The 27,619-nt window shown below is 46.5% G+C and overlaps 2 pseudogenes; one reads left to right on the top strand and one right to left on the bottom strand.

Moving 5' to 3' along the window:
- Positions 1 to 3,683: 3,683 nt before the first annotated feature.
- LOC123066775 (zealexin A1 synthase-like) lies at positions 3,684 to 5,840 on the top strand (annotated as a pseudogene).
- An 18,529-nt stretch (positions 5,841 to 24,369) lies between these two features.
- LOC123067975 (coatomer subunit beta-1-like) lies at positions 24,370 to 27,394 on the bottom strand (annotated as a pseudogene).
- Between the last annotated feature and the right edge of the window lie 225 nt (positions 27,395 to 27,619).

The following is a 27,619-nucleotide window of genomic DNA, read 5'->3' as shown; positions in this document are numbered from 1 at the left end:
TTCCCGTACGTTTTGATCATCCAATAGAGATCCAGTATCCAACGCGTCTTCTGCTGCTTTGAAAATTCCAGTCCACTGATGCCTAGTTGCAGAAATAGCAAGATCCACGTAATCATGAGAGCATATTCTTGGCAGTGCAAGTACTAAAAGTTGATCCAGCCATTTTCTATCCTACCGAAATAGGAAGAGAACGTGGCACTTAGATGCTGTTTCAGAATCACCAACACATATAGTAGGAAGAGAACTTCTGGATGCCGTCTCAGCTTCTTTTTGTCCTGTCTGGTATGATGCAGTACAATGCATATACGTAGGACGTCAAGCAATATAAAAACAGCATATCTTACTAGCGCGCAACGAAAATGCTACACTTCCGGATGTATTTTACGGATTGTTTTCACGGAAACCGACTCCGCCAATCTCTGCCCCCCTGATTTCCGTTGGTGGCCCCTCTTCCCCTGCTAATCTCCAACGAGACGGCTACAATTCAGTCCGTAACAATGTATCCGTAGCACATGTCCGTAAGTGTAGCAGCTACATCTCTCAGCGCGAAATGCCATCCACATCCAGTCAGCCACGATGGATCTCCATTGCCTAATCTATTCTTGTATTGTTTAGCTGTTGTCGCTATGTAGCTGCATCATATGTTTAGATTAAGCTCACCAGCCACGAGTCGTCTCTTCTCTATGGATTTCCATTGCTTTTGCTCAATCGATTCTTGCATTGTTTAAATGCTGTCCCAATGTAGCTGCATCATGTCTTAGATTAAGCTCACCAGCAATGCCAGCCAGTCAGCCACGGTCGTCTCTTTCCCATGGATCTCCGTTGCTTGTCCTCAATCGACTCTTGCATGCATTGTTTAAATGTTGTCCCAATGTAGCTGCATCATGTCTTAGATTAAGCTCAGAAACAATGCCAACAAGTTGGCCATGATCGTCTCTGTTAAGTAACGTGATTGTATTAGGAAACATAGGATAAACTAGGAAGTATTCTGGCTTGTTTGTGCTCCAAATAGATCATGTACTCCTATTTATATGCCCACGAGGCTCAAGCAATACATCAATTATTTCATCAATCCTCTCTCTCCCTTTTAACATGGTATCAGCATTATCTCGATTCTAAACCCTAGCCGTCGACGCTTCCGCACCCGCGCGCCGCCCCCGGGGCGGTCGGCCTCTATGACCGTTGCTGGGGGCCGCGCCACCCGTACCTAGGGTTCGTCCGCTGATCGTGTCGACCGGCTGCCCTAGAGAGTCTTTTTCCCGATGCTTTTATCCGGGTTTTTCTCTCTCTCGCCGGTCGCTTTGATCGGCGTCTACTTTTTGGTTTTTCGATCCACTGGATCGGTTTGCGTCGCCCACTGCCGCCGTCGACACCCCGCGCCTCCACTCTGACACCGGCACGCCCGGCCGACTACTTCACCGACCTGGCGGCCTCGCGCGACAGGCGGCCCCTCAAGGCCGTCGTCTGCGCGCGGCCCGCCCGTCGCCCTACGCCGGCCATCACCGCCCTGCTCCGATCGGGACACCTGCATCGCCTACACCCGGCGGCCTCGCGCCATCCGACGGCCAATCATATCCGCTGCTCGCGTGTTGGCCCGCCAATTGATCCACGCCACCCGCCTCCGCCGTGTCTGCACGGCGGCCCTGCGGGTTACCTCGCCGACCTCGTCCCCGGCTGTATCGGGCCGGCCGCGTTAGGCCCGCCGGCTGCCTTGAGCTCGGGCGCCGCTGCTCCGTTGGTCGCTCGGGCCTCGCTGCTTTGGTGGCCCAGGTGCCGGTGCTGACGCGCTCGTTCGCTCGTCGTCCCACGCCATCCATCATCGCCGGCTTCATCTCGGACTCCGCCGCCACCCCGTCTCCATCGAGCGGTGTCCCCGACCTCGCGCGCGATCGACTTGATCACCCGCTCGCTACCGCGATCCGCCTTATGTACGCCGCGCGACCGACCTGACCCGTCGGTTACGCGCGTCTCTGCAGGTCCCGTGAAGAGCATCCCCGAGTTCAGCGCGCCCCTCTGCCGATCGAGCAACGGGCTGCCGCTGCGTCGCCCCGTCGGGCCGAAGCGCCGCCGCCCCGTGGTTCTCCTCGCGACTGCATTGACTCGTGCGTTGCCGCTGCGTCGTCCCTACTGGCCGTAGTGCCGCGATACGCGGTCCTAGCCGTTGCCCCGAGGCCGTCCCCACGGTTGCACCGGTCCGCGCTACGCCGCTGCACCGCCCCTTCGGGCCGTAGCGCCGCGGCCCGCGGTCCCCGCCGCCGTCCCGAGGTCTTCCTGCCGTCGCCCCGACCTGTCCGTCGCTGCTATGTCGCCCCATCGGGCTGTAGCGCCGCGGCCCGCGGTCCACTCCGCCGTCCCCGCGCGTCGACTTCCTGTGGTATGCGTCGCGCCGTCTTCCTTGGGGTGGAAACGCCACCGTCCGCGCCGGTCTTCGTCATGCTGTCAGGGTTCTTCGCCTACTCCGAACACCGCCGCCGCACTCCTAACCTAGCTGCCGCCGCTGTCAGGCCGCCGCCGCCGCTCTTCCTTGGCCACCGCCGCCGCCCGTCCTCCCCGTTCGTCTTCTTCCAGCACTAGCCCGTCGCCAGCGTCACCGTCATCTACCCCGACCAATTCGTCTACTCCGACCATCGTTGGTGACATCGGCCCCGCGCCGATGGACGCCGCAATCGTCGTCGAGTTCTTCTCTGCTGGCCCCTCCGACTTCTTCGACATGGCGTACAGCTCGTGCAGGTCCATCATCTATGCATGCCCGGTGTTGGCAACAGCGATGCGTGCCTTCGTCCACCACGTGTTCCCGGGCCTGGCAAGCCTAGTGTGGCACTTCGTCAACTTCGTCTTAACCGTCTACTCATGCCCGGTGCTGGCAACACTGATGCGTGCCTTCGTCTATGATGTGTCCCCAGGTTTGGCAACCCCGACGCGACGCCTCGTCAACACCGTCTTCTCCCTGGCGCACCACTACTTCGACACCACTGCACCCATGCTAACTCGGCGCCCCTTGTGCCTGCGGCTCCACGGCGAGTTCCTCGACACCGGCCACCCTGACTCGACACCGACCACGGCATTCTTCGCACGGCTACCTCGACCACGGCTCTAGCACCCACGCTCTCGGCTACATCGACAAACGGCACAAAGGGCTACCGCCTGCTTGAGCAACCTCGTCGGTTTCCACTCCAGCCACGACTCCGCGATGCATCGACCGTTACGACTGTGGGGGGGGGGGGGTGTCTGTCGGCTTGCCTTCGGATTCTTCTCCAGTCTCACCGTCTGTGTCGCTACCGTTGTGACTGCAGGGGGATGTTGAGTAACGTGGTTGTATTAGAAAACATAGGATAAACTAGAAACTATTCTGGCTTGTCTTGTACTCCAAGTAGATCATGTACTCCTATTTATATGCCCACGAGGCTCAAGCCATACATCAATCATTCCACCAATCCTCTCTCCCCCTTCTAACAGTCTCTTCCCTGTGGATCTCCATTGCCCGTGCTTGATCTATTCTTGCATTGTTTAGCTCTTGTCCCTATGTAGCTGCGTCATATGCCAGCCAGTCAGCCACGGTCGTCTCTTCCCTATGGACTTCCATTGCCTGTACTCAATGGACTCTTGCGTTGTTTACTCCTTGTCGTCCTATATAAACGCATCTTGAATCTTCAGCTCATACGACCATAATCGAGGTAGCTCTAATGGCGGAAACCCAACGCACCCAGCTCGTGTGCTACACTTTGCTCTGCATCCTTGTCGTGGCCATACTCGTCAAGCTCAAGCACAGGCGAGCCGCCTCTGCTAGCAGCATGAACCTGCCTCCTGGGCCATGGGCGCTGCTGGTGATCGGCCACATGCACCTCCTGCTCGGCGCCATTACGCACCAGGCCGTGCACAGGCTCGCCCGTGGGCACGGCCCCGTCATGCTTCTCCGCCTGGGCCACGTACGTCCCGACACTCGTGCTCTCCTCTGCGGAGGCGGCCAGGGAGGTCATGAAGGTCCACGACGCCGCCTTTGCCGACCGCCCCGTGTACGCCACGGCAGACATCTTCACCTACGGCGGCGAGGATATCTCCTTCGCGCGCCATGACAGCCGGCACTGGAAGGCCCTCCGGAAGCTCTGCGCCGTGGAGCTGCTGAGCCCGAGGCGCATGCGGTCGTTCCGCCGTGTCCGGGAGGAGGAGGCGGCGAGGCTCGTGCGGTCCGTTGCTGACGCCGGCCCCGTCGTCAATGTTGGTGACATGCTAAAGGTGATGATGAACGACGTGGTCATGAGGGCGTCTGTCGGCGAGAGGTGCACGCAGCGGGGCGCGTACCTGCGGGAGCTGGACAGGGTGCTGGACCTGATGTCCGGGTTTAACCTCATCGACCTGTTCCCGACGTCGCGCCTCGCCCAGGCTATCGGTGGCCGGGCTCTCGGAGCGACGTGGGAGGTGCACCGGAGAATCCACTCCATCATGGACGCCATGATCAGCGATCACAGAACATCTATGGAGGACGAGGAGGACAATGATGCCAGACGTGAGCAGAGGGGGGACATACTCACTACTCTGCTCCGGTTCCAGAGGGACGGCGGGATTGGCGGCGTCGCCCTCACCGATGAAAACATCAGCGGCGTCCTCTTTGTGAGTCACCAGTCACCACTAGCTACCATGGTGTAAAATTGGACCCCCTTATCTGGCGACCGTCCACTGGGAGGGGTGGCATTTGCAAACATTTTGATGGCAGTTTTGGTTGGTTGGGGCGGCAGTTACTTCACAAGAGGATGACATTTTCTGGAGTCAAGGCTTAATACTGCTATCCTCCCAGAAAATTCCATGTTGTTCTGAAGAAACTACCCACCGATACAACTAAAACTGCTATCCTCCCAGAAAATGCCACACTCTCCCGTTGAACTGTTAACGGTTAGCTTTTCCGTTAAAATTTCTGTAGGATATTTTTTTTTGGAACAGTTGATATAACAAAAAAAAGTTGGCACCAGATTATTTTGGGATCTTACAGGAATTTTGGAAAATCTATTGGATTTTGATGAAATCTAATTGATTCAGATGAAATTGCCTAATGTAAAATTTGGCTTAAAATTTGTTTAATATGGTGCAAAATTTCAATGTTACAAATATTCCATTACCTACCATAAGTACCAGAAATTTGTAAATTTTATTGAAATTTTAAACCTGCTAGCTTCCACCTTTTGCTTGCTACATGATATTTTCGTCTCACATATTTCCGTGTGTGTCACCAGGATCTTTTTGCTGCGGGATCGGAGACGACAGCCACGACAACAATTTGGGCAATGTCGGAGATGATGAGGAGCCCACACATAATGGCCGCCGCACAGTCCGAAGTCCGACGAGTCCTCCACGGGAAGACCGAGGTGACTGAGGCTGACATCGCCGGCCGGCTCCACTACCTACCGATGGTCATCAAGGAGACCTTCAGGTTGCATCCACCGGTGCCGTTGCTCATGCCAAGGCTGTGCATTGAGCAAACAAAAGTCATGGGCTGCGATATTCCACAGGGCACCACTGTATTCGTGAATGTGTCAGCAATCGGTAGGGATGAGAAGAGCTGGACTGATGCGAGTGAGTTCATGCCCAAGAGGTTTGACGGTGAAAAGGTTGATTATGGTGGTACAGACTTCAGGTTCCTCCCAGGTGGTGCTGGACGGAGAATGTGCCCCGGTATGATGTTTGGAGTGTCAAACATCGAAATGGCTCTTGCGAGCCTTCTCTATCACTTCGACTGGAAGCTTCCTGCTGGTGCGAACCCGGAGAAGCTTGATATGAGTGAAGTGTATGGGATCACAGCTCGTCGTCGGACCGAGCTTGTGTTGGAAGCTACTGATTTTGTGCCTTAATTTTTTTTTTCTATGTGGCCATGTCAATTTAATCAATGGGTGCATCTGATAGCGGAGGCCGAGAGAGTATACTATTACATATCTTATATGTCTATTTTGTAGCATGTGTTAATGCTTGATTGTTACTTTGTATTTAGCAATTAAGTTAATTTTTATTATGTCCCTGTGCTTCCAAAGAATATCCCACGTTTATATTCGTGGATCCGTTAGAGATACAAAATGGGTTAGAAAACAAATACCCCCCCCCCCCCCCAAACCACCACCACAGAAAAATTCTTTTTGCATGCAATTCGATTAGTTTCTATTTGAGTTTGGTATTAATTTCTCGATTGTTGAACTTATGTAGATATGTGCAAAGGGCCTTTTTCATTCATGTCTTTTTATGATCCATTGAACCACTTCTACTCTATCAGTGAATTAGACCATTTCACCTTGATCTCTGCATCAGTTGACCCATGTAAACTATTTATTTATTATATTAAATGTTGCTCATTCACCTAGTGTGCATGGGAAGGGAACATGTCGGTTGCTCGAGTATGGTAGCATGAGATGTTTCCCAGAATCACAATGGACCAAAAAGATCACATGTCATTACTATTGCATTGCAGATCTAGACTTCAATATATTGCGTATCTACATAGCTGAAGGCTTTGCACTGAGTAAACAAAAGACATGGGGTATGATGCCATGCACAAATGCAAAATGGTAGCAACCCATTCTGAAGCAATAAACTTCTCTATGCCCGGATGCATCCTACTTTCATGATTGGATGCTCTTAACTTAGGGAGCTAGCTTCCCCCACGATGCCAAACTACTCCGTCTGAAAAACCAAGCCCTGGTCGGACGAGCCAATAACTCGAACGTGTTCGGTCAGATTTTTTAGCAAGAATCACATCGTTATCTTATCTTCACCATGATAAGGACTCCAAGTTCTTATGGTAGAGCACAATGCCACAGGACACCACGGTGTTCCTATATGTGTTGCTAATTGGTAAGGACGAGAAGAGTTGGACTGATGCGAGCGAGTTCAAGCCCAAATATATTAAGGGCAAGAAGGTGAATTGTGGTGGTACAGACTTCAAGTTCCACCTGGTGGCATTAAATAGAGAATGTGCCCCTATATGATGTTTGGATTGTCAAACATGGAGATTGCTCTTCCAAGCTGACGGCGTCCCAGATTGGGGGTCACACACCATGTCCTCTCCCGACCAGGTCAGTCGGGCGAAGGACCCCCATATCGGTTCACCAGTGGGCCATATTGAGGCAACCCATGGCGTATAAAAGTAAGGCTCCCAAAGACTTCACGCATACTCCAAGATATTAGAAGTCGTTGAGAACACATTCTTCTTGTACGTAACCGACTAGCTGTAACCATAGACCCCGTGATACCTGTATAAACCTAGGGGTAGGGCTCGTAGATGACAAACAAAAATCTTGTGGTAAAATCACCTATACTTCGTGCTCCATCCGATATTCAATAGAAACACAAGCAAGGCCCAATGTAGCTGCATCATGTCTTAGATTAAGCTCATCAGCAATGCCAGCCAGTCAGCCACGAGTCGTCTCTTCTCTATGGATCTCCATTGCTTGTGCTCAATCGATTCTTGCATTGTTTAACTGTTGTCCCAATGTAGCTGCATCATGTCTTAGATTAAGCTCATCAACAATGGCAGCAAAGTTATGGAGGACGAGGTGGACAATGATGCCGAACGTGAGCAGAGGGGGGACATACTCACTACTCTGCTCTGGTTCCAGAAGGACGGCGGGATTGGCGGCGTCGCCCTCACCGATGAAAACATCAGCGGCGTCCTCTTTGTGAGTCACCAGTCACCACTAGCTACCCAAGACCATGGTTTAAAACTGGACCCCCCCTTATCTGGCGACCATCGACTGGGAGGGGTGGCATTTGTAAACATTTTGATGGAGTTCTAGTTGGTCGGGGTGAAAGTTTCTTCATAAGAGCATGTCATTTTCTGGAGTGAAGGCCCAAAACTGCTATCCTCCCAGAAAATGCCATGTTGTTCTAAAGAAACTGTCGCCCCCGACAGAACTAAAACTACCAGGAAAAACGTTTGAAAAGCCATGCTCTCCCATCGAACGGTCACCAATTAGCTTTTCTGTTAAAATTTCAGTAGCAGAATCTTTTTGGCAACAGTTGATATAACCAAAAGGTTGGCACCATATTACTTTGGGATCTTGTAGGAATTTCGGATTTTTTTTTGGATTTTGATGAAAATCTAATTAAATCAGATGAATTTTGCCCATTGTAACATTTGGCTTGAAATTAGTTTAATATGGTACAAAATTTCAATGTTAGAAATATTCCATTACCCACCATAATTACCAGAAATTTGCAAATTTTACTGAAATTTTGAACCCTGCTAGCTACCACCTTTTGCTTGCTATATGATATTTCAGTCTCACATATTTACGTGTGTGTCACCAGGACCTTTTCGCTGCAGGATCGGAGACGACAGCCACAACAACAATTTTGGCAATGTCCGAGCTGATGAAGAGCCCACACATAATGGCCGCCGCACAGTTGAAGTTCGGCGAGTCCTCCACGGCAAGACCGATGTGACTGAGGCCGACATCGATGGCCGGCTGCTACCTGCAGATGGCCATCAAGGAGACCTTCAGGTTGCATCCACCGGTGCCGTTGCTAATGCCGAGGCATTGCACTGAGCAAACAAAGGTCATGGACTATGATATTCCACAAGGCACAACAGTATTCGTGAATGTGTCGGCAATCGGTAGGGACGAGAATAGCTGGACTAACGCAAGTGAGTTCATGCCCAAGATGTTTGACGGTGAAAAGGTTGATTATGGTGGTACGGACTTCAGATTCCTCCCTGGCGGCACTGGACGGAGAATGTGCCTCGATATGATGTTTGGAGTGTCAAACATCGAGATGGCTCTTGCGAGCCTTCTCTATCACTTCGACTGGAAGCTTCTCGATGGTGGGAACCCGGAGAAGCTTGATATGAGTGAAGCATATGGAATCACAGCTCGTCGTAGGACCGAGCTTGTGTTGGAAGCTACTGTTTTTGTGCCTTAGTTCGGTTTGTCTACGTGACCATGTCAATTTAATCAATGCGTGCATCGTTGAGCGCGGAGGTTGAGAGAGTATACTATTACTTATCTTACATGTCTATGTTGTGAAATTTCATATACAATTAAACATGCGTCATATTACAACACGAAATCTTGAAAACCAGATAGAAAAAGAGAGAGGACACATGTCCAGAAACAATTGCAAGAAAACTCCATTGAAGTAGAAATCTGCAATAGCCATCGTTGCCACTTGCCATCTTCGGAGAATAAGAAACACCATCGCCCATACAGGCTTTGTGAGCCGAAGAAAATGCCTTGCCAGCGTCGCTGTGGCGCGTCGACTGGGGATCATCCCCGTGCTCCTCGAAACCCAGATCCGCTGCCTACCGTCGATGTCGTCGAGGCAAAACACCAGAACTACCACCCACAAGCCTCCAACCTTGTTCTTGGACCTTCATCTTCTCCCAAAAAAACACGACACCACACGTGATGAGATCCACCATAGAAACAACAAACACCACCAGATCCATCAAAAAGGAGACGATGGAATAAGGTTCACACAGATCCCTTGACTTCACCACTAAGGACGTCATCGAGATGGGGTATTGTAATGTGTGTAAATGCTTGAGTGTTACTTCATATTTATCAAGTACGTTAACTTTATTATGTCCCAATACGCCCTTCCTGCTAAATGGCTCCCCTGGTCAAACAATAATGCACCAAAGAGGGCTTCGTCAGGGCGATCCCTTATCGCCACTCCTATTCATCATCGCCATTGATCCACTCCACCGTTTACTGCAGAGAGCTACTGAATTAGACCTCACTAGTCGGCAACCCGTGCGTTCGCACGGGCTAGTTATTTACAACTACGGTCCAACTATTTCATAACTCTTATGAAATTTATATATTACCAAGATAATAAATTCTTGAATTGATGATTGTTATACTAATTACATAAAATGGATGAGAGCTATATCACTTCATTATTTTGTATTTTCAATAATTATCAAGTGATTTTTCACATTTAACATTGAAAGCACTTGAGACGAAACTAATGATCTTAATTATATACTCTAAGTTCAAAAATAAATGTAATGGTAAAACCGAACTACTCAATTATCCAGAAGAAGGCTATTTGGCAGCACTGCACCGCAAGTGTTCCTTCGGCATATTCCACCTCGGTTCTCTCAAAATTAGCACTCCATTGAGAGGTGGATCATTATTAAACATACTTGAATATGCATATGCACACAAAGTTATCAAATCTATCGAGTTATAGCTGCCCAACAGTCCCACGCCATTCCGATGATGCTAATCACGAAAATAAAAGGGTATTGCAGTAAATAAGGGACCACTTTGTGTTATCTACTTGCACGACATGATGATGTCTAAGTGGAATGCACTTGGTAGGTAGAACATGCCAAGCTACTTAGGTAGTATGATACAAAGCACTTCAAGCTACGCTTACAAATCAAATAGCAGGAACAAAATGTCATTGTTTACCAAATATTGCATGCATAAAACAAAAAAAAATAGAAATGTTTTAATATCAGTAAAAGTACCCAGTTAATAATTTATCAGTCACACGAATGCCATATTGATCAATTTTCTAAGAAACTTAGTAATATGGTTATATAGCAGACATAATCTGTAGACAAATTTAGAAAACTCGTTCAGGTGAATTTGAATTTTTTTGGGGAATATATTATTATGAACCATGACATCACATTCTGATATGAAAAAAAAATGATCCGTAGACTTTAGTATCATTTGCAAATAAATATCAACACCATGTTGGCATTCTTGCAGAAGTGTAGAAAATGAGAACATGCCAATGTTGTAAAAAAGGTTCTTATGGCCAAATGAGAGAAACAATTTGTACAATAATTTCAGTTAACTCATGAATTGTCGCATAGTATATCATATACATCTCCCCAACAAAAGAATATCATTTCTACCAAGTGGTGCCATGTATATAGAGAAATGTCTTATTTTTATTCTATTAATTAGTTGACCTCACATGAAATAGAAAAGGAAGAAGAGTTGCCATATGACTAAATTGTTCTACCAAATCTAGCCTAAAATCATAAAAACAAATGCACCACAAAATTTAGACTACAATCCAGTCCTTTAGTTATATTGTAATGAGATAAAATTGCTTATACGTCACTGGACACGACCCAAAGATGAGTTGTGTGAGAGCAGAAGTAAGACCATGCATTGAAAGCTCACGACACTTGCATCTTGACACACTGGGAATGCATGGCACATGGGCAAAGCACGCACAAAGCTGCAGAAAAGAAGTAGGCACTGGGTTATCAGGCTATAAGATTGACAGATGGGCGGCGATGGTGAATAATTATATATTGTAGCGATATAGTATCAAGCTATCAGGGTTTAGAGGTAGACGTGGATCCAGATTACAATTGCACCATATCAAGGCGGCAAACTAAGGCAAATGCAAGCCTTCATGAGAGGCGGGCATGACAATCGACACCGGCCCGGAACGTCTCGGGCATGGGATGCAATTGAAACTGTAGCTCCAGATAGATCATAGATCGGCGCACACCCCTATGCAAACCAAATATAAATCATCAAAAATAAGAGAATAAAAATTTCAAGATCCGATCCAACTATCATGACATGGTTATCTCTACCCTAATTCATGATCTTATCGAAGAATTCCTTGAGCTGGTAGAACCTGCACGCAAGAAACATCCACCATAGCTCAACAACACTGTTATCCAGGCTGTCTTCGTACCTGGTGCTGACGTGTTGCAGATCGGCACCCCTTTGTGAATACTGCTCCTACGTGGCAGTAACATTGAACATTTCAATGTTAGAAATATTCCATTACCCACCATAATTACCAGAAATTTGGAAATTTTACTGAAATTTTGAACCGTGCTAGCTACCACCTTTTGCTTGCTATATGATATTTCAGTCTCACATATTTACGTGTGTGTCACAAGGACCTTTTCGCTGCAGGATCGGAGACGACAGCCACAACAACAATTCTGGCAATGTCCTAGCTGATGAGGAGCCCACACATAATGGCCGCCGCACAATCTGAAGTTCGGCGAGTCCTCCACGGCAAGACCGATGTGACTGAGGCCGACATCGATGGCCGGCTGCTACCTGCAGATGGTCATGAAGGAGACCTTCAGGTTGCATCCACCGGTGCCGTTGCTGATGCCGAGGCTTTGCACTGAGCAAACAAAGGTCATGGACTATGATATTCCACAAGGCACAACAGTATTCGTGAATGTGTCAGCAATCGGTAGGGACGAGAATAGCTGGACTAACGCAAGTGAGTTCATGCCCAAGAGGTTTGACGGTGAAAAGGTTGATTATGGTGGTACGGACTTCAGATTCCTCCCTGGCGGCACTAGACGGAGAATGTGCCTCGATATGACGTTTGGAGTGTCAAACATCGAGATGGCTCTTGCGAGCCTTCTCTATCACTTCGACTGGAAGCTTCTCGATGGTGGGAACCCGGAGAAGCTTGATATGAGTCAAGCATATGGAATCACAGCTCGTCTTAGGACCGAGCTTGTGTTGGAAGCTACTGTTTTTGTACCTTAGTTCGGTTTGTCTACGTGACCATGTCAATTTAATCAATGCGTGCATAGTTGAGCGCAGAGGTTGAGAGAGTATACTATTACTTATCTTACATGTCTATATTGTGAAATTTCATATACAATTAAACATGCATCATATTACAACACGAAATCTTGAAAACCACGATAGAAAAAGAGAGAGGACACATGTCCAGAAACAATTGCAAGAAAACTCCATTGAAGTAGAAATCTGCAATAGCCATCGTTGCCACTTGCCAACTTCGGAGAATAAGAAACACCATCGCCCATAAAGGCTTTGTGAGCCGAAGAAAAGTCCTTGCCAGCGTCGCTGTGGCGCGTCGACTGGGGATCATCCCCGTGCTCCTCGAAACCCAGATCCGCTGCCTACCGTCGATGTCGTCGAGGCAAAACACCAGAACTACCACCCAAAAGCCTCCAACCTTGTTCTTGGACCTTCATCTTCTCCCAAACAAAGACGGCACCACACCTGATGAGATCCACCATAGAAACAACAAATACCACCAGATCCATCAAAAAGGAGACGATGGAATAAAGGTTCACACAGATCCCTTGACTTCACCACTAAGGACGTCATCGAGATGGGGTATTGTAATGTGTGTAAATGCTTGAGTGTTACTTCATATTTATCAATTAAGTTAATTTTATTATGTCCCAATACGCCCTTCCTGCTAAATGGCTCCCCTGGTCAAACAATAACGCACCAAAGAGGGCTTCGTCAGGGCGATCCCTTATCGCCACTCCTATTCATCATCGCCATTGATCCACTCCACCGTTTACTGCAGAGAGCTACTGAATTAGACCTCACTAGTCGGCAACCCGTGCGTTCGCACGGGCTAGTTATTTACAACTACGGTCCAACTATTTCATAACTCTTATGAAATTTATATATTACCAAGATAATAAATTCTTGAATTGATGATTGTTATACTAATTACATAAAATGGATGAGAGCTATATCACTTCATTATTTTGTATTTTCAATAATTATCAAGTGATTTTTCACATTTAACATTGAAAGCACTTGAGACGAAACTAATGATCTTAATTATATACTCTAAGTTCAAAAATAAATGTAATGGTAAAACCGAACTACTCAATTATCCAGAAGAAGGCTATTTGGCAGCACTGCACCGCAAGTGTTCCTTCGGCATATTCCACCTCGGTTCTCTCAAAATTAGCACTCCATTGAGAGGTGGATCATTATTAAACATACTTGAATATGCATATGCACACAAAGTTATCAATCTATCGAGTTATAGCTGCCCAACAGTCCCACGCCATTCCGATGATGCTAATCACGAAAATAAAAGGGTATTGCAGTAAATAAGGGACCACTTTGTGTTATCTACTTGCACGACATGATGATGTCTAAGTGGAATGCACTTGGTAGGTAGAACATGCCAAGCTACTTAGGTAGTATGATACAAAGCACTTCAAGCTACGCTTACAAATCAAATAGCAGGAACAAAATGTCATTGTTTACCAAATATTGCATGCATAAAACAAAAAAATAGAAATGTTTTAATATCAGTAAAAGTACCCGGTTAATAATTTATCAGTCAGACGAATGCCATATTGATCAATTTTCTAAGAAACTTAGTAATATGGTTATATAGAAGACATAATCTGTAGACAAATTTAGCAAACTCATTCAGGTGAATTTGATTTTTTTGGGGAATATATTATTATGAACCATGACATCACATTCTGATATGAAAAAAAAATGATCCGTAGACTTTAGTATCATTTGCAAAGAAATATCAACACCATGTTGGCATTCTTTCAGAAGTGTAGAAAATGAGAACAACATGCCAATGTTGTAAAAAAGGCTCTTATGGCCAAATGAGAGAAACAATTTGTACAATAATTTCAGTTAACTCATGAATTGTCGCATAGTATATCATATACATCTCCCCAACAAAAGAATATCATTTCTACCAAGTGGTGCCATGTATATAGAGAAATGTCTTATTTTTCATTCTATTAATTAGTTGACCTCACATGAAATAGAAAAGGAAGAAGAGCTGCCATATGACTAAATTGTTCTACCAAATCTAGCCTAAAATCATAAAAACAAATGCACCACAAAATTTAGACTACAATCCAGTCCTTTAGTTATATTGTAATGAGATAAAATTGCTTATACGTCACTGGACATGACCCAAAGATGAGTTGTGTGAGAGCAGAAGTAAGACCATGCATTGAAAGCTCACGACACTTGCATCTTGACACACTGGGAATGCATGGCACCTGGGCAAAGCACGCACAAATCTGCAGAAAAGAAGTAGGCACTGGGTTATCAGGCTGTAAGATTGACAGATGGGCGGCGATGGTGAATAATTATATATTGCAGCGATATAGTATCAAGCTATCAGGGTTTAGAGGTAAACGTGGATCCAGATTACGATTGCACCATATCAAGGCGGCAGACTAAGGCAAATGCAAGCCTTCATGAGAGGCGGGCATGAAAATCGACACCGGCCCGGAACGTCTCGGGCATGGGATGCAATTGAAACTGTAGCTCCAGATAGATCATAGATCGGCGCACACCCCTATGCAAACCAAATATAAATCATCAAAAAAAAGAGAATAAAAATTTCAAGATCCGATCCAACTATCATGACATGGTTCTCTTTACCCTAATTCATGATCTTATCTAAGAATTCCTTGAGCTGGTAGAACCTGCACGCAAGAAACATCCACCATAGCTCAACAACACTGTTATCCAGGCTGTCTTCGTACCTGGTGCTGACGTGTTGCAGATCGCACCCCTTTGTGAATACTGCTCCTACGTGGCAGTAACATTGAACATTTCAATGTTAGAAATATTCCATTACCCACCATAATTACCAGAAATTTGGAAATTTTACTGAAATTTTGAACCCTGCTAGCTACCACCTTTTGCTTGCTATATGATATTTCAGTCTCACATATTTACGTGTGTGTCACCAGGACCTTTTCGCTGCAGGATCGGAGACGACAGCCACAACAACAATTCTGGCAATGTCCGAGCTGATGAGGAGCCCACACATAATGGCCGCCGCACAATCTGAAGTTCGGCGAGTCCTCCACGGCAAGACCGATGTGACTGAGGCCGACATCGATGGCTGGCTGCTACCTGCAGATGGTCATCAAGGAGACCTTCAGGTTGCATCTACCGGTGCCGGTGCTGATGCCGAGGCTTTGCACTGAGCAAACAAAGGTCATGGACTATGATATTCCACAAGGCACAACAGTATTCGTGAATGTGTCGGCAATCGGTAGGGACAAGAATAGCTGGACTAACGCAAGTGAGTTCATGCCCAAGAGGTTTGACGGTGAAAAGGTTGATTATGGTGGTACGGACTTCAGATTCCTCCCTGGCGGCACTGGACGGAGAATGTGCCTCGATATGACGTTTGGAGTGTCAAACATCGAGATGGCTCTTGCGAGCCTTCTCTATCACTTCGACTGGAAGCTTCTCGATGGTGGGAACCCGGAGAAGCTTGATATGAGTGAAGCATATGGAATCACAGCTCGTCGTAGGACCGAGCTTGTGTTGGAAGCTACTGTTTTTGTGCCTTAGTTCGTTTTGTCTACGTGACCATGTCAATTTAATCAATGCGTGCATCGTTGAGCGCGGAGGTTGAGAGAGTATACTATTACTTATCTTACATGTCTATATTGCGAAATTTCATATACAATTAAACATGCGTCATATTACAACACGAAATCATGAAAACCACGATAGAAAAAGAGAGAGGACACATATCCAGAAACAATTGCAAGAAAACTCCATTGAAGTAGAAATCTGCAATAGCCATCGTTGCCACTTGCCATCTTCGGAGAAGAAGAAACACCATCGCCCATAAAGGCTTTGTGAGCCGAAGAAAAGACCTACCGCTGGCAAGGCCATTGTCGCTGTGGCGCGTCGACTGGGGATCATCCCCGTGCTCCTCGAAACCGAGATCCGCTGCCTACCGTCGATGTCGTCGAGGCAAAACACCAGAACTACCACCCACAAGCCTCCAACCTTGTTCTTGGACCTTCATCTTCTCCCAAACAAAGACGGCACCACACGTGATGAGATCCACCATAGAAACAACAAACACCACCAGATCCATCAAAAAGGAGACGATGGAATAAGGTTCACACAGATCCCTTGACTTCACCACTAAGGACGTCATCGAGATGGGGTATTGTAATGTGTGTAAATGCTTGAGTGTTACTTCATATTTATTAATTAAGTTAATTTTATTATGTCCCAATACGCCCTTCCTGCTAAATGGCTCCCCTGGTCAAACAATAACGCACCAAAGAGGGCTTCGTCAGGGCGATCCCTTATCGCCACTCCTATTCATCATCGCCATTGATCCACTCCACCGTTTACTGCAAAGAGCTACTGAATTAGACCTCACTAGTCGGCAACCCGTGCGTTCGCACGGGCTAGTTATTTACAACTACGGTCCAACTATTTCATAACTCTTATGAAATTTATATATTACCAAGATAATAAATTCTTGAATTGATGATTGTTATACTAATTACATAAAATGGATGAAAGCTATATCACTTCATTATTTTGTATTTTCAATAATTATCAAGTGATTTTTCACATTTAACATTGAAAGCACTTGAGACGAAACTAATGATCTTAATTATGTACTCTAAGTTCAAAAATAAATGTAATGGTAAAACCGAACTACTCAATTATCCAGAAGAAGGCTATTTGGCAGCACTGCACCGCAAGTGTTCCTTCAGCATATTCCACCTCGGTTCTCTCAAAATTAGCACTCCATTGAGAGGTGGATCATTATTAAACATACTTGAATATGCATATGCACACAAAGTTATCAAATCTATCGAGTTATAGCTGCCCAACAGTCCCACGCCATTCCGATGATGCTAATCACGGAAATAAAAGGGTATTGCAGTAAATAAGGGACCAGTTTGTGTTATCTACTTGCACGACATGATGATGTCTAAGTGGAACGCACTTGGTAGGTAGAACATGCCAAGCTACTTAGGTAGTATGATACAAAGCACTTCAAGCTACGCTTACAAATCAAATAGCAGGAACAAAATGTCATTGTTTACCAAATATTGCATGCATAAAACAAAAAATAGACATGTTTTAATATCAGTAAAAGTACCCGGTTAATAATTTATCAGTCAGACGAATGCCATATTGATCAATTTTCTAAGAAACTTAGTAATATGGTTATATAGAAGACATAATCTGTAGACACATTTAGCAAACTCATTCAGGTGAATTTGAATTTTTTTGGGGAATATATTATTATGAACCATGACATCACATTCTGATATGAAAAAAATGATCCGTAGACTTTAGTATCATTTGCAAAGAAATATCAACACCATGTTGGCATTCTTGCAGAAGTGTAGAAAATGAGAACAACATGCCAACGTTGTAAAAAAAGGCTCTTATGGCCAAATGAGAGAAACAATTTGTACAATAATTTCAGTTAACTCATGAATTGTCGCATAGTATATCATATACATCTCCCCAACAAAATAATATCATTTCTACCAAGTGGTGCCATGTATATAGAGAAATGTCTTATTTTTCATTCTATTAATTAGTTGACCTCACATGAAATAGAAAAGGAAGAAGAGCTGCCATATGACTAAATTGTTCTACCAAATCTAGCCTAAAATCATAAAAACAAATGCACCACAAAAATTTAGACTACAATCCAGTCCTTTAGTTATATTGTAATGAGATAAAATTGCTTATACGTCACTGGACACGACCCAAAGATGAGTTGTGTGAGAGCAGAAGTAAGACCATGCATTGAAAGCTCACGACACTTGCATCTTGACACACTGGGAATGCATGGCACATGGGCAAAGCACGCAGAAAGCTGCAGAAAAGAAGTAGGCACTGGGTTATCAGGCTGTAAGATTGACAGATGGGCGGCGATGGTGAATAATTATATATTGCAGCGATATAGTATCAAGCTATTAGGGTTTAGAGGTAGACGTGGATCCAGATTACGATTGCACCATATCAAGGCGGCAGACTAAGGCAAATGCAAGCCTTCATGAGAGGCGGGCATGAAAATCGACACCGGCCCGGAACGTCTCGGGCATGGGATGCAATTGAAACTGTAGCTCCAGATAGATCATAGATCGGCGCACTTCCCTATGCAAACCAAATATAAATCATCAAAAATAAGAGAATAAAAATTTCAAGATCCGATTGAACTATCATGACATGGTTATCTTTACCCTAATTCATGATCTTATCGAAGAATTCCTTGAGCTGGTAGAACCTGCACGCAAGAAACATCCACCATAGCTCAACAACACTGTTGTCCAGGCTGTCTTCGTACCTGGTGCTGACGTGTTGCAGATCGGCACCCCTTTGTGAATACTGCTCCTACGTGGCAGTAACATTGAACAACTCCTACGGAGCAGGCTAGCACCTTCCCTCTATGTCAGCCATTGCTGAAACGTTTGGCGAGACATGAAAACCCTAGTGGGCTAGCCTCAATCAACATTACATGAAGATGATGCAAAAAAGATCATAGTGTATCATAGGACTCTGGCCGAGCACATGCCAAAATAAAAGGACTGTCAGGACAGTAATACGTATGCAGTACGATTTGTTATAGATCGGCAAAGAAGTAGATCAATGTGTCTGGTTAAACTAACTGTATGAACAAATAGATGGTCCAGACTTTTTATTATTTCTCGGATTAATGTGTAATTACATGCAAGTTAAGTCTTTTTCCAGCGCAATACTAACATAGATCATACGGTATAGATCATTTACATTGATCAAACGGTAAATATATTTTTAATTATGTGGATTAAATTGGGAGCTCAAGGGATGCATGTCTGTAGTTAAGTGTTGTTATAGATAGATAGATAGATAGATAGATAAATTGTTAACCTAAGTTCTGTTACCAGTTCTTTGAGGCTTTCAAGAAGCAGTCTTTGATTATGTAATCCTATTATAGAGGTCTTACTGTTGATCAGAATTATTGCATACATATCAACAATTTTTGTGATTGTTTCTACAGTTGAGCATATCAAAATGAGGAAAAATACGTATTTCTTACATCATGTAGTGCGTATATAATCTGTGTGAGAGAGGAGCAATACGAACTTTAGTTAGTGGCACCTCTCCCACTTCCTCATGAGATCCTAGTCCAGACTAAAATATAGGGTACTAATATACTTTCTGCTGGGAAGCATAATTTAGCACACGTATTCAGTGAAATGGCTAAGTTATTTAGCACAGCATGCTAATTAACGTGGGAATTTGTGGTTATTGGGAAAAGGAGTTAGTCCTGAAAAATCCACTTCCTATGCAGTATATATAGACAGCTAGCTAGCAGGAGCACTGAATTCAAAATTGAAAGAAAGATGGACATACATGCTCACGGTTCCTCTGAACTGCAGAAACTGAACACACCATGTGGTACGCACTGACCATGATTAATCACCACAAATTCTTTAATTCAGGTGCAGAATTTGCATAAGACCGACAGCTATTAAAGACTTACTCATGATATAGCAAGAAACGGAGTATAACTTATGTAAACTAAAGCCATGAGCCTTTGTATGGAAAAAGGTAATCCTCTATTCTTTCAAAACATAAAAGGCATAAAACTTTGTATGAGAAAAATACATCCTCTGTTCTTTCAAAACATGAGTTTAGACCTGCGAAACGACGTTTAAAATTTTAAAATCCTGTACATGCGAAGCATCAAGTAATTAACTATTTTGGCAAACATAGAACAACATGGATAATCAAATGTAAATTGAGCTATTAATATGGCAGTGTAACAGGTATAACAGGCCAGTGTTTCAATATTGTTGACGTACAACAGGTATTCATTGTAACTGTCGTGGGTGATGCAAAATACCTCACCTGGTTCTTCTCTGCCCCCTACATGGTATAGCGGAATTAGCAGCAGCTCAATGCTCATAGATACAAAACTGATTAATTTTGTAGCAGATGATCCAAATCTAGACAATTTACTGCACTTACATTAAAAAAACAATGGTCTAGCGAAAATATCAGGAAATCTAGTCGTATATTTATTGAGTTATCTGCCGTAGTCCGCCGTAGTAATGGGCTAATGGCCGAGCCAACGATCTCGAACAGCCATGTAGTGGATGGATTTCGTACTCGCTGTGTCCCGTCTGGTTCAAACTGTTGTGGATTGATTTCCTACTCTGCGGCCACAACTATAATGAGATTGTTTTATTAATCAGGGCTAGAGAAAGATGACGGATTGGATCGTCGAAGCTGGAGATTCCAAGATTGGATTCTTGAAGATAATCGGGGAGATGCCCTAGCTCTAGTTATTAATAGAGAATCAGGTTGAGGACAGCAATACGGATGGCATGCCGAGACTGATGCGGGTGACCTGCGCTAGGATCGTTCGATGATACCCACTGCCTGTGGTTTCATAGGAGCGGAGGAAGGGAAGAAGCGAGGTAAGGGAGAAACATGCGAATAGGAGATCGAGGGAGGAATCCTTTTTGCATCTATACCAGAAGTTTTTTTTTTCTTTACCTTGTTAACTAACGTGTAGATGGGATGGACAATCTCTTTTGTCATCTATCCCGGGATGTTTTTTTCATGAAAACTGTTATTCAAGAAAGGTTTTCTGAGCCTTTAATTTCAAGAAGAAAAATTGAACCCCTTTTTTTTTGCGAGGGGAAAAATTGAACCCTTTTCGCATCTATCTCAGAAGATTTAGCAACCAACATGGATTCTGGGCGTCAAATAATCATGAATTCAAAGGTTGAAGAGGAAGAAAACGGGCAGAGGTTGCTTGCATCGTCTCCTGGATTGATGCGTGGAAGAGGTGAAGGGAGGATGAGCGATTCTACGGGATTATAGACGTCAGATGCCACATTGAAGACTCGTTGGTGCAATGGACTATTGAATAGGGCTGCACGTGGGACAGTAGTAGTGGACTCTTTCATGTACCTCATCCAACGGTTCTAATTACCTAATGTAGAGATTGGATGGACAATTAAGAGACGATTATGTCAAAAAAAAAGACCATTGATAGAAAAAAAATCTTACATGGGTGGATCTGACTCTTTCATGTACCTCATCCAACGGTTCTAATGTAGAGATTGGATGGACAATTAAGAGACGATTACGTCAAAAAAAAGACCATTGATAGAAAAAAAATCATCCAACGGTTCTAATGTAGAGATTGGATGGACAATTAAGAGACGATTACGTCAAAAAAAACCATTGATAGAAAAAAAAATCTTACATGGGTGGATCTCTACCGTAAAAACACGGTCCCACCAGATTAACGGTTCGTAAAATCTAATTAACGTAGGAATTTCTTGGAAGTCTAGAATTAGTATAGGTATAGATAGATAGATAGATATAGATAGATAGATAGATAGATAGATAGAGGTATAGATAGATAGATAGATAGATTGCCCCACTGGCTGGCAGAGATATTTCCTTGAGAATCAGCCTTTACGCTGATGATGTGGTTATCTTCGCTAACCTGATCAAGGCAAAGATTGATACACTCCTAAACATCCTGCAAGATTTTGGCGATGCAACGGCCTGAAAGTTAACCCAACAAAATCCACAAGAATGGCGATCTGATTTAATGAGATCAACCTACAGCAAATTCTTCAGAATTTTGGCGGTCACGCAGTGGATTTCTCTCTCCGATACCTTGCCTCCCAATAACCCTCTCCAGGCTGCGCCTTGTCCATATCCAGTCCATCCTCGTCCGTATCAAGGGAAGGCTTGCGGTCTGGAAGGGAAAGCTCATGTCAATCGCGGGAAGAAGAGTGCTCGTAAGGAGTGTCCTCAGCACGCTCCCAACTTTTGCCATGACAGTGCTCAAAGTGCCAAAGAAGTTTTATACTGAAGTTGACAGGGTTAGATGATAATTTCTATGGGCCCAAGAAGAAGAGATCACCGGCGGCAAATGCAAGGTCAGTTGGTCTGTTTTATGCTCGTCAATCGACAATGGGGGCCCGAGGATACCAGATTTGCAGCGATTGGGCAGAGCCATGCATCTGTGATGGCTCTAGCACTCATGGACGAGCTCGGACAGGCCATCGGTTTGTATGCAGCTGCTGCGCCGCATTGAAGTGGGCTGACCGCCCCTTTGCATGGCCTGGCAGCAGCTATTTAAGCCGTGCGTTGGCGACGCATGGAGGCACACTCCCCCTCCCCTCCCCTGTCTCCGTGCCCGAGCCGCTCCTCCTCTCCGAGTCAGGCGGCGGCGATGCTGAAATCATGGTGCTCTGCATCGGCAAGCAGAGTCGGTGGAAACTCCTCGTCCGGTGGTTCTTGGGATGCCGACGCTCTCTGGGTTGTCCGGCTTCCATGTTGGCCGACTCCTCCCCCAAGGAGGAGCGAGTTATCTCCTCCGGTGACGAGGAGGACCAGATGCTGCAGCAGCCGCCTCGACTTCTCAAGGAAGCCACTGTGACGGACGAAGATTTCGTCCGTCAGATCGAGGTAATGACGGAACGTTCGATCTGTTGCATGGGCCTGTAGTCACCATCGCCGACACACGTCAAGCAGGAGCAACCGTCCCTGCCAAACCACCGCAAGGAGGAGCCGGCCTCGCCCGAGCGCAACCGTGACATCTAGATCGGGCGCTGCATCAAGGAGGAGCCTTCGTCGCCCACGCACCACCTTGGCGTTCAGATCGGACGTCGGGTCAAGGACGAGCTGGTATCCCACCGCGCAGCCGGTACGGGTGCATGGACGCGCCCTCGTTGCCGCCGTGCCGCCATCGCCTCGCCGTCATGGAGGAGTTGCCTCCGCGACCAAGAAGGCGCGGGGTCGCCTCCTGCACTACCTCGGAGGAGGCGGTTAAGGCGGTGGCTTGGGCTCGAGGGCCACTGTATCCGTGGCGGAGCAGGCAAGGAAGAAGGCGTGGTACGATCGACGCAATGCCTGTCTCATTGCTTTGCGTTCCCCAAGAGCAACATGGCACCAGGTTGGGTCTGCAATGATCCTGAACTTCCTTCCGTGTGGGCGCTTGACCACTCCGTGCCACCGGGGAGATGGCCGCCGCCTTGAAGGCGAGCTCGCCAAGATTGGCGAGGAGTGGTCGCTTAGCGAGTGCTCCGCCAATGCCGGCCACGGCAAGGGCGCTGCCAGGGCTCCCAAGGCAACGTCGGCAGTGGCCACGGCGGCAGTCAACACCGTGTAGCAGGAGGCGGACCGGCTCCTCATAGAGCGGCAGGCGGCCGCCGGACAAGGCTGTCGCGGCCCTTCAGTGACGTTCCACTGGTGGAGGGACCACGACGACGACAACGGTGGCACCGACGGCGGTGCGGCATTGCAGGGTGGTCACGCGTAAGAGGTGGTCGTCCGATATAGGGTTTAGGTTGTTTTCTAGTTTTTTGTTAAACGGTCGAAATATTGACCTTTTATGTAAATAGTAACCAAACTTGAATGAATTCCACCGTATTTGAACGAATTTTATCCGGTTAGTTCGAATTATTGTTGAAATGTATGCGGACAGTGTTGGATGGCGGCATCCGGCATTAGTGTCCGCGGACTGGTCCCTGGTCCGCGGACGGATGGCGGAGAAAATTTGTGGGTCAATGTTGGAGATGCCCTTAAGCCTCCTCATGTTTATTCCTTCTAGTGATTATATCTCTTATATCGAAGTGTCAAACTTCAATTTATTTTGCACCGCTGTATTCTACATGATGGACTCTGCAAACAGATAGGCAAACTCCTACGGGAGCATATAACATCCATGTACTTGTAATATTCACGACGATGAATAAAATACGGAGTTCTCATAATACCGAATTTTTTTCTGCGGAACACTGAAAACTGTGTTAAAAAAGAAACACTGAACACTTAGTTGTATGGGTAACAACAATACTCGTGGCGCGTCTCACACGCTCATGGCTGCGTTAACTGTAGCCTGCTGTTCAAGGATAAGTTTATGTGCCAAATTAAGAACGAGTCCTTGGACATAGCCACGTATAGCGATGTGGCCAGTGAGCTTACAGTTGGGCTATGCTGATGTTCACCAAAGCATCCTCGCCAAACACACTCTTGGCGTAGAGATTGGCAGCAACAAACCCACAGTCCCCATCAAGCGCAGACAATGGTGTTAGGCAGTTCATGTTTGTTGACTTGATTATAAAATTCAGAAACGCCTTCTCATCATGAAGCAAGGTATTGACCTTCAACTTAACTTTCCATGGACACTCAGCCCACATCCTCCGGAAAGCTACGTCAGTGCATGTAGCAGGTGTCATGTAATCCGCAATGCTAATGCTCATATCTTTTAGGATCACCTCTGAAGTCCCCATTTCATCTGAAGTCTCGTAAACGATGCGAGTAATTATAATTCCAACATTTGATGAAGAAACCTTGATCATAGCCTGGATTTGCTCGCTTGCGCTGGGAGCCACAGTGTACTTTCCAGAGCGCTCAAGTACTGCATTTTTACATGCTGTTGCAAACTCCAAACACAAGTTGTGCATTGTTTCTTTTGTCCGGTTTATGACTGTAATATCAAGTACAGTATCATGGTACTGATTAACGGTAACAAATCCTTCAGCATACAAAGGATCACTGAACCCTGTCAATTGAATAGGGCGGTTCAAATTATCTGCATCATCTGCATCGTTGAGTTCACCAGTTGCAGCCTTTAAATCATCTCGGAACTCATCTTCCAACTCAAGTTGGCCCATTCCCCTCCTGCTCATCAGGTGGTAGAAATCAATGGAATCATCAGGATGTGCATGGGCATTCTGTGCGTCGACCTTCATCTTTTCATTCTTTCTAGATTGCTTCTCATCAAGCATCTTTGTGAAGCTCTGGTGGCATGACATCAACCAAACCTTCCTTTCATGATCATTATCAGTGCTACAAAGCAACCTAACACAGAACACGATTCTGTCATATAAGTCATTGTCAATAGGGTGGGGAAGGTAAGAGGAGTTCCCCAGCTGCAGCATGGACACCATCATCAGCAAAGACTCTGCTGATGCCTTGTTTGCTTCAACCTTATTAGATGGCTCAACCTCCTCCAGCCTCAGCACAAGCTTGGTCAACGTACACGCAACAGCGGCGGCCAAGTGAAAATCACCTGACATAATGAGAAGTCTGAGACTATGCGTGCAATCCAACAACCCACTTGTAGGAGCGCAATCAAAAATAGATTCATCGCTTTTCTCAGAGACATCATTGAAGGGCTGATCTCCAAGTGTCTGCATAATGGTAGAAATGGCTGTCTGGACCTCAGATAGCGAAAACCAGTACTCCCCAAGGATCCAGAGAACACATGAACAGATGAAGGAATCCTGGATAAAACTTAACAAAACAATCAGCCTCTCTATCACTGACACACGCAGCAAAGGATCGGTCCCGATGACGTCACGCACAAACATAATGACATCCGAAGCTGAAGCAATGTCACCACCATACACAAGGAAATCCAAGAGGATGTGCATCACCAATCCAGCCACTTCTGGGCACTCTACCGCACAGGCATGGATCGTCTGCACCAGCATCAGGTAGTATTCATAGGCCATCTCGAGGACACTGTCCATTGTCTTAAAAACCTCCTTCTTGAGGTATAAAACGACCTTCTCCACATTTTGTGTGGTGAGCAAACCAAGTACAAAATCCAGAACCTTACTTCTGATAACCAGATCAGCATCAGCGGTTGCAAGAGAGTGCAGGATGTCCATGACAAAAGAGACCATGATTTGACGGTGTGCGGTGCACAGCTCGCGCAGGCGGTCCAAGATAACGAGCCTCACCTTGTTGTCACTCTCTGAGGTGAGCAGCCGGAAGTAGGCTTCTGCAGCGGCGCGGATCAACGTCGGTGCACGGGAGACAGACAAGAGTGTGCGTGCGCAGTCATATACTACAACGGCAGCAGTTTTGCTCCATGGCGAGATGAGGGACATGATGATCTCAATGTACGTGGTTCTGAAGCGAGGAGAGTAGGCTTTGCGAACGAAATCGAGGGCGGCCATCTGGAGGGCAACGGGCCACTCGGCGACGCGGGCAGCATTGCCGAGCAGGTAAGCGTTGGCATGATCTGGCGAGCAGTCGCAGAGCATGAGGAACGCGTTCCTCCGTGCGCTCGGGTCCTGTTCCATGGCGAGGGCACGCTCCACAAGGTAAGGCGCGTTTGGAATGAGCTGCTCGCCACAAGGCAGGCGGAAGATGGCAGAGATTGCCGAGAGCGCGTGTCGGCGGACGAAAGGGTGCGGGTGCTTCAGATTGTTGATAATGGCGGGCACCATCGGCTGGAGGAGCTCCGGCTCGCGGAGCCGGCAGAGGAACCGCAGCGTGACGCCGCGGATGTATTCGTTGGGGTGCTGGAGGTTGCTGCGGAGGTGGTGGGAGACGAGGATCATCTCCGGGATGACCTCGCCGGAGGCTTGGTCCCGCTTGTCCACGACCTCGAGGTAGACGAGGAGGAGCCTCTGGATGGTATGTTCCTTGGAGGGGAGGACGCAGCGGAGGACGGTGACGAGGAGGTGGGGGATCGTGTGGCCGTCGCCGTTGAGGTGGAGCATGATGGCCCGCTTCAGAGCGTCGACCTTTGCGCCGTCGTCGCTCCCCTCGAGGCCAGCCTTGATCTCCTCGGCCGTCCAATGGCGGCTCTTGTCCAAGAACGGCAGCAGGAGGTTGCACGGCGACTCCTTGCTCATGGTCGGTGGTCGCCGGGCCAGATCCCGATCTGATCTGCCGTGCCCGATATCTGCGACGCTGGATATGGTATGTGGGGGTGGATCCGGGAGGAGGAAGGCGAGGGCACGACTGAAAAACGTATCGCTGCCGGTGTTGCGACTGAACGCCGGCGAAGGTAATTAATCTGCCAGATTTTTTTGCTCATACGGACCTTAAACGCTATCATCAGATATAGAGGCGAGCTCTGCCGACAGGCCGGACTTACCATCTTTCTTTCTTTTTGCCATAATAATGGCCAGACTTACCATCTCTCGGCAGTCAAAACAATGGCCACGCCCCCCTTGCAACTCCTCTTAGAGCATTTGCGGCCAGACTTGCGTATCCCCCACCCACCCACCCATACGTGGACAGCGGCGGACGGCCCACATCAACACAACTCAAATGCAAAACCTTAAATCTATGCAATCCATACACATCGATCATAT

This window comes from Triticum aestivum, chromosome 3B (assembly GCF_018294505.1).
Source record: "Triticum aestivum cultivar Chinese Spring chromosome 3B, IWGSC CS RefSeq v2.1, whole genome shotgun sequence".
In the NCBI taxonomy this organism is placed as follows: Eukaryota; Viridiplantae; Streptophyta; class Magnoliopsida; order Poales; family Poaceae; genus Triticum; species Triticum aestivum.
The sequence above is the reverse complement of the archived record's forward strand: the minus strand, read 5'-3'. Positions and strand labels throughout refer to the sequence as shown.